Raw genomic sequence first — 11,630 nt, forward strand, 5'->3', positions numbered from 1 at the left:
AATTATGTGTATAAGGCCTTCCACCTGATTGGATGAGGATAACCTACTTTTTGGAAGAAAGCTTATTTAAAGGATACCCATTTTGGGTAATGCCCACTAATAGAACATTCCTTAACACCCATGGTTTTCAACTTCTCCAACACTGTGACTCTCAATACAGTTCTTTATGCTGTGGTGACCCCCCAACCATAAAATTATTTTCTTTCTACTTCATAACTGTGATTTACTACTGTTATGAATTGTAATGAAGTTATATGATATGCATGATATCTAATATGTGATCCCAAATGGGCAGGGCCCACAGGTTGAGAACCACGGCTTTATACCTGTGTATATACCTATATGTTGTTGCCTTGACACTGGACAAAAAACTATCACAAACATATCTCAGGAGTCAACTCCACATTTATTGAGTGATTCAAGGCAGGTTTCTCATTCTCTGTACTCCATCCAGTAGTGAGTTTCTGTGTTGATTCCCATCTACTGAAAAAAAGCATTTCTGATGATGGCTGAGTGTCTCGCCTATCTATGGGTATAGCATAAGTTATTGGGAGACATTTTATTGTTGTATGCCTCTATCAAAATAATAGTATTTGCTTTTCCCCCCCAGGCCCATGGCCAATCCAATCTAGTTTCAGACTCTTGACCACTCAAGTGTCAGCCATGGGCTCCATTTCATAAGAGGCCTTACATCCAATCAGAGAGTAGTTGGGTACCCCCACAATGTTTGTGCCACTATCATACCAGTATAACAAGTCCTGTAGATCACAGGATTTGTAGCTTGTTTGGTGGTTACCTTTCTCCTATGGTAGCATAAAGAGTACTTTGTAGCACCTTAAATACTAGTGAGTATGGATGAGGGCTCCCATTGGACACCAGTTTGATTCCTCAATGTTCAGTGAAATATGTAAGTGTTGTCTTCAGGAACAAGGTCCTACAGTCAAATTGTGGAGGACAACCAAGAGCATTGGTAATATCCTGATATGTTTAGGGTTTCCTTGGGATCCCCTTTCCCAATGGCTCAGCCAGATGTAACCCATTCTCAGCACTGGAGGGTTCATTTTTGTAGAGAAAGGTATTTAGTTGGAGCATTGTCTCCCTCATTATTTGGTGACTTCATCAAGATTTCTTTCAGAGGTGTATATATTTTAGGAAGGTTATACAATAGCTGGTTTCCATTTGACCTTGCAAATGCCATTAGTGTTACCCAAATTCATTATTTATTTATTTATTTTTCTCATTTTACATATCAATCCCAGTTCTCCCTCCCTCCCTCTCTCCTTCCCTTCCATGCTCCCCAACCACCCTCCCATCCCACCCACCCCCACTCTACAGGGAGGATCATGCCTTCCAGGAGGGGTCAACAAAATCTGTCAAGTCATTTGAAGTAAGGTCTAGGCCCTCCCTCCTGCCTGTAGGTTAAGGGAGTATCTCTCCATGGAGATTGTGCTCCCAAAGTCCTTTTGTGCACCAGGGATACATCCTAGTACCACTGTCAGAGGTCCCGTAGACTTCCTAGGCTTTCTGAGACCCATGTTCAGGGGTCTGAGTCAGTCCAATGCTGGCTTCCCAGCTCCCTTTCCACTCACTGCCCCCCCCTACTGCCAATATGCTCAGGAGATCTTGTTCCTTTCCCTTTCTGTGAGGGACCTTGTATAAATATCTTAGATTCCTCCTTGTAATAGTTTCTCTGGCGGTGTGAATTACAAGCTGATGATCCTTTGCTCTATGTCTAAAATTCATATATGAGTGAGTACATACCATATTCCTCTTTTTTGTGACTGGTTTACCTCATTCAGGATGGTTTCGTCAAGTTCCATCCATTTGCCTGTGAATTTCAAGATTCCATTGGTTTTTTCCACAGAGTAGTATTCCATTGTGTAAATTTGCCACATCTTCCTTATCCATTCTTCAGTTGAGGGACATCTAGGTTGCTTCCAGGTTCCTGCTATTACAAATAATGCTGCTATGAACAAAGTTGAAAACATGTCTTTGCTGCATGGATGTGGATCATTTGGGTATATGCCTAAGAGAGGAATTGTTGGGTCCTGTGGTAGACTGATTCCCATTTTCCTGAGGAACCGCCACACTGATCTCCAAAATGGCTGTACAAGTTTGCATCCCCACCAGCAGTGAAGGAATGTTCCCCTTTGTCCACATCCTCTCCAGCATAAGTTGTCATTGGTGTTTCTAATTTTAGACATTCTGGCAGGGGTAAGATGGTATCTCTGTCTATAACGATTGAGAGTTTTGCTGGGTATAGTAGCCTGGGCTGGCATCCGTGAACTCTTAGTACTTGTAGAACATCTCTCCAGGATCTTCTGGCCTTGAGAGTTTCCATGGAAAGTTGGTTGTAATTGTGATAGTTCTGCCTTTATATGTTACCTGTCCTTTTTCCTTCGCTGCTCTTAATAGTCTTTCTTTGTTCTGTATGTTAAGTGTTTTGATTATTATGTGGCAAGGGAACTTTTTTTTTGGCTCCAGTCTATCTGTTCTTCGGTATGCTTCTTGTATTTTCATAGGCATGTCCTTCAGATTGGGAAAGTTTCTTCAATGATTTTGTTGAATATGTTTTCTGCACCTTTGAGCTGGGCTTCTTTGCCTTTCCCACATTTCCTGGATGTTTTGTGTTAAGGATTTGTTGGATTTAAGATTTTCTTTGGTCGATGAATTTATTTTCTGTAGTTTATCTTCAGCCCCTGATATTCTGTCTTCCATCTCTTGTATTCTGTTGGTTATGTTTGCATCTGTAGTTCCTGACCGTTTGCTCAGTTTTTCCATTTCCAGCATTCCCTCCGTTTGTGTTTTCTTTATTGTCTCAATTTCAGTTTTCAAGTCTTTAACTGTTTGAGTTGTTTCCTTCTTCTGTTTGATTGTTTTTTCTTGGCTTTCATTACTTTTTTTTTTTCCTTATGAGGAGGCTTTTATTTTGTATGTAGAGCTGCTGGGGTGGGGTTCTTGCCTGTAGCCACCCTAGAGATTACACTGGGCTTCACACACTAGCTTGGAAGTAACTTGGAAACAATGACTTAGCTAATCACATAATTACAAAGCTGGAGTTTCCAGCAGGGCTCCAGGTGGTCAGGTGTGGCTTCAAGGATGTCTAAGGAAGTGGTGGCATGGGAGGGACAAGCACTGGGCTGGCCTTCAGCCGCCATGATGACATCAGGGACAGGGTCTAGGCAGCCAGTGTTTCCAGGGATCTCCACCAACATTTACTTGGCCAGGGGGTTACTGAAGCATCTGCCAGCAAACTTAGCTTTGCTGCCCAGCTCTTCCTCGATTCTAAGGATCTGATTGTACTTGGCCAGATGCTCAGATTGGCCAGGGGCACCCACCAGTCTTAATCTGCCCAGTGCAGAGCCCCACCACCAGGTCGGTGATGAAAGTATCCTCTGTCTCGCCAGAGCGATGGGGCACCATGACGCCCCAGCCATTGGACTGGGCCAGCTTACACACCTGCACAGACTCAGTCACAGAGCCACTCTGGTTGACTTTGAGCAGGAGACAGTTGTAGGACTTCTCGCTGACAGCCTTGGCAATCCTCTTGGGGTTGGTGACTGTGAGATCATCCCCAGCCACCTGGATGCCTGCACTAGTGGTGAACTTCTGCCAGGCTGGCTTCCCAGTCGTCTTGGTCAAAGGGGTCCTCGATGGACACCATTGCATAATCCCAGATGAAGGACTTATAGAGGTCAGCCAGCTGGTCAGGTGTGATGTACCTGCTGGCGTCATCAGGAGACTTGAAGTCCAGGTCATACTTGCCAGACCTGAAGAACTCAGAGGCAGCCACGTCCATGCTGATGACAACCTGGTCCGTGTAGCTGGCCTTCCCAATGGCATTCTTCAGCAGCTCCAGAGCTTTTTTGTTCTCCAGGATGTTGGGCACAAACCCGCCCTCACCATCCACATTGGTGGCATCCTTCCCATATTTCTCCTTGATGACATTCTTCAGGTTGTGGTAGACTGTAGAGAGCCACCGGTGCCACTCCCAAAGATGGCGCTGGTTTCCTGTCCATGAGCCAGCAAGGCGCGGTTGTTTTCCACCCAAAGGATAGCAATGCGCATGTGTAACACACTTCACGAGTATCGTGGGCTGCACCAATCAGTAACAGACATGACTCCTCTGAGCATATATAAGCAGAGCCCTTTTTCCTCCTCGGGGTCCTTCCTCATCTCGGGGTAAGAGCCACACAATAAAACTACACTACAGAAGAATCCTGTTGTTGAGGCGACAGCGCTCGACAGTAGACCTCTGCCCTAGTGCACATGGCTTCCCAGAAGCAGGATGCCCCATGGGAAGGATCAGGAACTCTTGCATGGCCAGCTTGTTGCTGGCGTGAGATCCACCGTTGATCACATTGAAAGCTGGGACGGGCAGGATGACTTCAGGGTTGCCAGCCAAGTCAGTGATGTGACGGCAAAGGGGTACCCCCTTTTCTGTGGCACCAGTTTTGCAGACAGCCAGGGACACTCCCAGGATGGCATTTGCACCAAATTTGGATTTATTTTCGGTGCCGTTCATCTCAATCATCAGCTTGTCGATCTTGTCCTGCTCCACAACGTTCAGCTTTTTGCTAACCAGAGCATGTGCGATAGTTTTATTGATGTGCTCAACAGCCTTTGAAACACCCTTCCCCATGTAGCGAGTCTTGTCATTGTCACGGAGGTCCAGGGCCTCGTAGATGCCAGTGGAGGCACCGCTGGGCACAGCAGCTCGGAAGAGACCTTTTGAGGTGTAGAGATCAACTTCAACAGTGGGGTTCCCACGGGAGTCGAAGATCTCTCCGGCATGGATCTTGAGAATAGACATTGCAAGTTTCTGGCAGTCAGGTGGCCGTGCAGGAAAAGAACAGAGGTTTCTGCAAATACCTTGGAGAGCGTTTAGGAGTGAGGTGCACATGATCCTGTTCCTTAGCTCGGCTTTTCTTACTTTTTTAAAGAGATTTCTTCATTTCTTCCAATTTTTTGTTTGTTCTTTCTTCCATTTTTTAAGGGATTTTCTCATATCATCTTTGAGGGCCTTTATAATTTTTATGTAGTTATTTTTTAAGTCGTTCTCATCTGCTTCATCTGCTTTGAGGTGTTCAGGTCTAGTTGGTGTAGAGTCCCTAGATTCTGGTGGTATTATGCTTGTCTTCTATTGTTGGGTGTGTTCTTGTATTGCTGTCTTCCCATTGCTTCTTCTAGTGGGTGCAGGTGGAGTCTCTCTCTCTCTCTACCCTACTCTTACAGTGGTCAAGAGTTCATTATTTGTAGTTCTGGGTTGTCCAAGCTCTCTGGGAGGACTCTCCTCTGGCAGAGGCCCAATGATGGGGTAAATGATCAGGCAGGCAGGGACTCAAGGTGGTCTGAGTGGATAGGCGGGTTTAATGTGCTCATAGCAGATCCAGGAAGTTCCCAGGATGTGGAGGGGTTGTTGGACCTGTACTTTGTCCCAGTGCTCAACCAGAGCAGTGGAGTAGTCGGATCAGTAGGGCATAGGGTGGGGGGAGGGCAGGTTCTGGGTGGATGCATTTGTGATCAGAGTACTAGGACTGTTCTCTCTGGGGGAGAGGATATAGAGGGGATCGAGATTCGGGGCTAACCCAGGGAGTTCCCAGGAATGGGTGTGGGGGGGATTTGACCTGAACTGGTCCCAGACTCACCTCTGGCAGAAGCCTGGAGATGGGGTCAAAGATCACCCAAATTCATTTTTAAGCCCAGTTGAGATATGTTTTTGAATAAACTTGTATTTACATAGGCACACATAGTCATATTTACTTGTTTAACTTTATATTTGTACTTTTACAATTTATGCAATCCTGATGAACATATAATTAGTATTTATAAAGCTATTATCAAAATAAAGAATAAGTGCACATTTTAAGAAAAAAATATATTTTCATCAACATGCTACTACTAGAGATTGTTTCTAGCTCTTGGGGATCTATCAGTGACCCATGAGCAACCCAAATTTATACCCGAGTGCGTTGATTTTTAAATAAGTGAATGAATATGTCACTTTTTCTGGAGACTTTCCCGAATTTATATCAGACCCTGAGTCGCTTTCTACTACCATTTCCTGCGTCTTGACATAAGTGTCATATCAAAGAGCCAATCTCTGTACAGAAAGAATGAAGCACAGCAGGGTTATAGTGAGCTGTAAAGGTAATTTGCTTATCTAAGTGTTGGAGGCAAAGCTATCCCAAAATGTGATTTTGCATAGCAACAGGACAATTACAGCATGGGCCTGCCATTACACATTGAAAAGTGGGGAAGAAATAAAACAGAATACCAAGAAAATGAAATGCTGAAATCGGCTATTACCATTAAGACAACTGTTAGGATAAATAGCTGCTGAGAAACATTCATTTAATTTGTTTTCCTTAAAAAGCTGGTGTTGTGATAAAATAATATCAACATTTCCCTCCCTTCAACATCTTGCTGTTTTGCAATATGGAATGTTATCAACAAAGCAGGGATTATACAAAGAAGAAATGTTTACACAGCAAGGTGATGGTTCAGGGATCTGGCCTTTAAGCCTTTTCTTTCTCCCAGTGCTGTTGTTCAGGAGCCACTCACTCTGTGTGTTGAAACATGGTCCCCCATTGGAGATTAGGGCACACTGATTGGCCTAGGATGCTGGTCAGTGAGCCCCAGGGATGGGTTACAGTATGTACTATCACACTTAGCTTTTCATGCTGGGAAACAAACTCAGAGCTTCAGCCTTACATGGGAAGCATTTTACCAATTGAGTCATGCCTCTGGTTTTCTATTTCTTTTTCTATTAGGTTTGTTGAGTCTATTAATTTGATATCTCAGAAGTGCTGTGTCATGAATTCTTGCAAAAGCCAGTGGAGAATCACCAGTATGGAGCATGTTTATAAATTACACAGTTAACACACATTTTTATGTTTTTATTTTATGTCCAATTTAATATTTCCATGTCCTGTTGGATAACCCAAACATTAACTTCTTCGAGTAATTACAGTAAACTCCAAACAACGAATAATCCTACAATGCAAGTCTTTTCTAAGCTCTTTGAAGCTCTGTATTGTGGGGTATAACTGTGTGGCCTCTGCTGAGGTGCAGCATCCAAACTCATATTTCTTTCTTTTTTAATTTAGCATTTATTGCTAAACCATTTATTTTATTTTTATATTCACTTAAATTTTTTTAGACTAAAATTTAATCACATCACTTCCCCCTTCCCTTTCTTCTTTCTAACACTTCCCATATCCCCATTATTCCCGTCAAAATGGATGCCTTCTTTTTCTTTGATTATTATTGTTACATATGTACCAGTATGTGTGTAGACATATAAAACATACAATTACAGCCTGCTTAGTCTGTTTGGTGTTATTTGTATGTCACAACCATTTTTTTGTTCATATTTTTTGTTAATGTAGAACAGTGAGTTTCATTATAATATTTCATATACTCCTATCTTGTGCTTTGCTCAAATTCTCCTTCCTTTGGTCCTGACAGTGCAAATACCCATCAGAAATAGATATTATGGAAATGAAAATGAGTGCTTGGAGGAAGAAAGGGAAGTTCTGAGTTTCAGGAAGGGCATAGCTTCATAGAAGGAGTGTTTTCAGGAAGGGGTCTTGGGGTGCTACATGTTATTGACAGCACTTCCATTTCTCTGCTCAATGGTTTCAGTTTTGATGGTTTTTTATCTAGTTTAGGACAAGTTGTCATCTTTGACTATATATATATATATATATATATATATATATATATATATATATACTCCAGCCAACTTTATAGGAAGCTAATGGATCTGGTGGTCAATGCTGGTGTGTGTTGGCCCATGGTGAAGCCTTCTTGTTGCATCATTCCATGCTGGAGAGCAGCAACACATGGTGAGATGGTGAGCATGTTATCCCAGTTCTCCCTCTCTTCAGAAAGCAACTAACCCTGGAAGTCCTACACTCAGAGCTGTGTCTACTACTAATCACATTTCCCAAAGCTCTCATCTCTAAATACCACAAAGCATTTGGCATATGACTTCAGGATTTTCATTTATTGATACAATTTAAAGTCAATTTTGTGATATGTATATTTCTCCTTTTGTTTAGGTATTATGTTTTTATAGCTCATTTAGAAATGGAATGTATAATTCAATACAGATTATAGATAGTACCTATAATAGTCAGATCTTATAGTTAAGTTAGTTAAGATTTCTAGATGTACAGACATGTATTTGAGATGAATATGCATGCTTCAAACCTTTCAAAGACCTACAGAATATGGCATTTAAAATGGTTTAGGGTTTTTTCTTGACAGTGAGACATAAATGCTCCTGGCAACATCATCTGCTTCAGAAAGGAAGATGGACATCAAAGAAACACATTATGGAGTTTGCTTTCAATATGGCAAGACTAGCCATTTGGACAAGATATTGCTCTTGTCTGGACTGTTTGATTTTATGATGTATAAACTGGACATGTAGGACCCACAGGAAAGTGACTGCTGATACAAGATGGACATTGCTACAGGATTCCTGCTTCATGGAAGGGTCTGCCAGACAGTCTGCAGGACCCAGAGAAAAATAACTGTTAACATGCCAATACAGATGGACAGGTTAAAATTTTCTGCTTTGCTGAGGAGTCTGCCAGACACACTATGGCCTATAGGCTGAAGATGGAACATTACAGAAAAACTTCAGGTGACTGACAAGGCAAGATGTCTCTGTCATTTCTAGAGTTTATATATTAACCTTCTGTGGTCTTTGAGGGAGTTGAAGACATATAAGTATGGTTATAGTTTTCCTTAGTTAGGATTAAAGATAAGTTACATAGACTTTAGACACACAAAATAGGATAGATGATGGAATATTTTCTTCAAATCTTGCTAAATGTTAATGAAATAAATATTGTTAACTGAGATTCTTATTTTATAACTGTTATGTGATATATTTTGCTATGTTAAGGTTAAAATCCTCCTTTTATTTAGACAGAAAAGAGAAGATGATGGATATGTCATTCTGTAAATATGTTTCTCATACTAGTTAATGAATAAAGCACTGCTGGGCAATAGGAAAACAAGATAGGAGGGACTAGGAGACAAGGAGGATTCGAGGAAGTAGTAAGGAGGAGTCAGCAAGGAGAGACTGAAGAACAGAGGTCTGGACCTACTCCCCGGTAAGATAAGACTACGTGGAAGTACTTAGATTAATAGAAATGGGTTAATAATTAAGACAGAGCCAGATGGAAAGAAACAAGTAACTAGCAAACAACAGTATATCAAATACAGAGTCTCTGTGTGTTAATTGGGGCTGGCGTCTCGGTGGGTCTAGGCCGGCAGGAAAACCTTACTCGTAACACATTTTGACCATGACAATTTCATGTTCTCTGTTTACACCTATCGAGCACACTTAATGCTGGCGGTACATGCATGGGTGTAGAACCATCAACTGGAACATGGCAGCCTCTTGAGGACGAAGGTTGTACGGGGATGCATTTTGCCCCTGGAGAAAGCTGACTTACCCTCGCCTAACAGCCATCAGTTGCCAATAGTGCCTTGACCAGGGATGAGACATCATGAACCCCTCCCATTCTATGCTGGGACCTTGGCTAGCTTGATCTAGTGTAGGTCTGTGTATACAGTCACAAACCACTGTGAGTTCATGTCTTCAGTGCTCATTGGAGCTTCATAGACACAGGCTCTGAAGCCTTATCTGTCAAGGGGGTCAGAGATGGTAACAGAATACAAGCCTAGACTGCTGTGGAACTCACAGACTTCTTGTAGCCTGAGACTTGGGCTTTTGTGGAGTCTTTGGGTATATCCCTTCTTTTTCCACAGAACTTGGAAGATACCTCTTTATCTTTAAAACAAAACAATAAGTACACAAAAGATACTACAGATTAATAATAATAATAAAAAAAGACCTTTCTAACTACTTAGACCTTCCAAATATCTGTGTGCTCTAAAATCTTAGAGGCAAAATGTTAGGACAAGGTTATCTTGAAACGAGTAGATATATATGAAGGGAATATAATTAATTTACTTAATAAGAAAATAATGCCCATCACAACATTAATATTTTAGTTACCATGTGTTCCAGTTAGGGTTGCTATTGCTGTGTTGAAACACTGTGATCAAAAGCAAGTTAGATAGGAAAGAGTTTGACTCATACTTCAACATCTTAGTCTGTCACTGGAGAAAATCAGGACAGGAACTCAAGCAGGGCTGGAGCCTGTAGGCAGGGGCTGATGCTGAGGCCATGGAGGAGTGCTGCTTACTGGCTTGCCCGTCATACTTGCTCTGCATGTATAGGCCCCAAGCCCACCAGCCCCAGGATGGCACCACTCACAATGGGCTGGACCCTCCCCCATCAACTACTAATTAGGAAACTGCCCTCCGGGCTTGCTTACTTCCTCAATTTGGTGTCCCTCCTCTCTGATGACTCTAGCTTGTTTGAGATGATATAAAACTAGCCAGCACACTATATATTAATTGTGCTATTTTTTCATCTAAACACTAAAAGCACAGGACTGAGTCTATAATTTTTTTCTTTTTATTTCCTTAATATGGGAAGACAGGAGCCTGAAATGATACTGAAAGAAGGGAAGTTGTTTCTTAGTGCATGAGCACATGTCAGTTCCAGTTAAGAGCAGAGGGAAAGTGGGACTTGAAATCAAATAAGTAAATGTACTCCTGACACAGATGGCAGAAGTTTTAACTGATAACGTTTAACTGATAAGGATTGTGAAATCTGTGAACCATAGGCTCAAGGGAAGAGAAGATAAAGTCTTATAAACCTCCAGATGCCAAGTGACAAGACCGTGATAAATACAAAATGTGACAGCCAAGCACAGAGACGTCTTAGGATTCCAGACTGTACTCGAATGTTTGGTTTTATGATTTGAAATATTCATGCTTTTGTGTCCTGTCTTCCATTTCTTTTATTAAATCAAACACATGTTAACACGGATATCTATGAAATTTCCAATGTTAGGAACTGTACATTTTTTCTTATGTTTTCTTTCTTCTTTTAAGAGGAGCAGGGGGATAAAAGTTTAGTGAATGTTTGTTTATGAATTTCTCCTGTTATCTTGGGCTTGTTGGAAGGCTCAGAAGTTAATAAAGGTGTTTGCTGCCAAGCCTGACAACCTGAGTTTGATTCCTGGAACATAAATGGTGGATGGAGAGAACAGCCTCCTCTGGTGTGTTTTCTGGCCTCCTCATGTGCACCATGGCAGGTGTACAAAATAAATAAATAAAAAGAGAAATGAAAAAAAAAATACATACATCACTTGAGCTTCCTGGTTATACCACCTGAGATGAGCATTTTTACACTGTAAAATGGTACCCAAGGCTTGGACAACGTTAGCAGGGGTCCAGTTTCCATAGCTGGAACTCTGTGTGGTCCTGATGCTGAGAGTCTAACTTAGCAGCTGTTGTGTGCTGAAGTTTTACAGGTTTTCAACCCTGCTGACTTGCTAGTGGAAAACTCCCAAGTGTTCTGTACCTGATGTACACGGTCTATTCTGGATTTGAGAATGACATACAGCTCCACCACCTTTGGTCTAGACCTCTGTTCAACACACGCTGGTGCTCTGTTGCAAATGTCAGCTCGGCATTCCCTGCTATTGTCATTAATGGGAAAGACCTATCACATCAGAATTCCTACGCAATTC

General features: G+C 41.9%; 1 pseudogene; it reads right to left on the bottom strand.

Moving 5' to 3' along the window:
- Positions 1-3,215: 3,215 nt before the first annotated feature.
- LOC127234082 (alpha-enolase-like) lies at positions 3,216-4,825 on the bottom strand (annotated as a pseudogene).
- Positions 4,826-11,630: the final 6,805 nt, after the last annotated feature.

This window comes from Phodopus roborovskii, unplaced genomic scaffold (genome assembly GCF_943737965.1).
Source record: "Phodopus roborovskii unplaced genomic scaffold, PHOROB, whole genome shotgun sequence".
NCBI classification, from domain to species: Eukaryota; Metazoa; Chordata; class Mammalia; order Rodentia; family Cricetidae; genus Phodopus; species Phodopus roborovskii.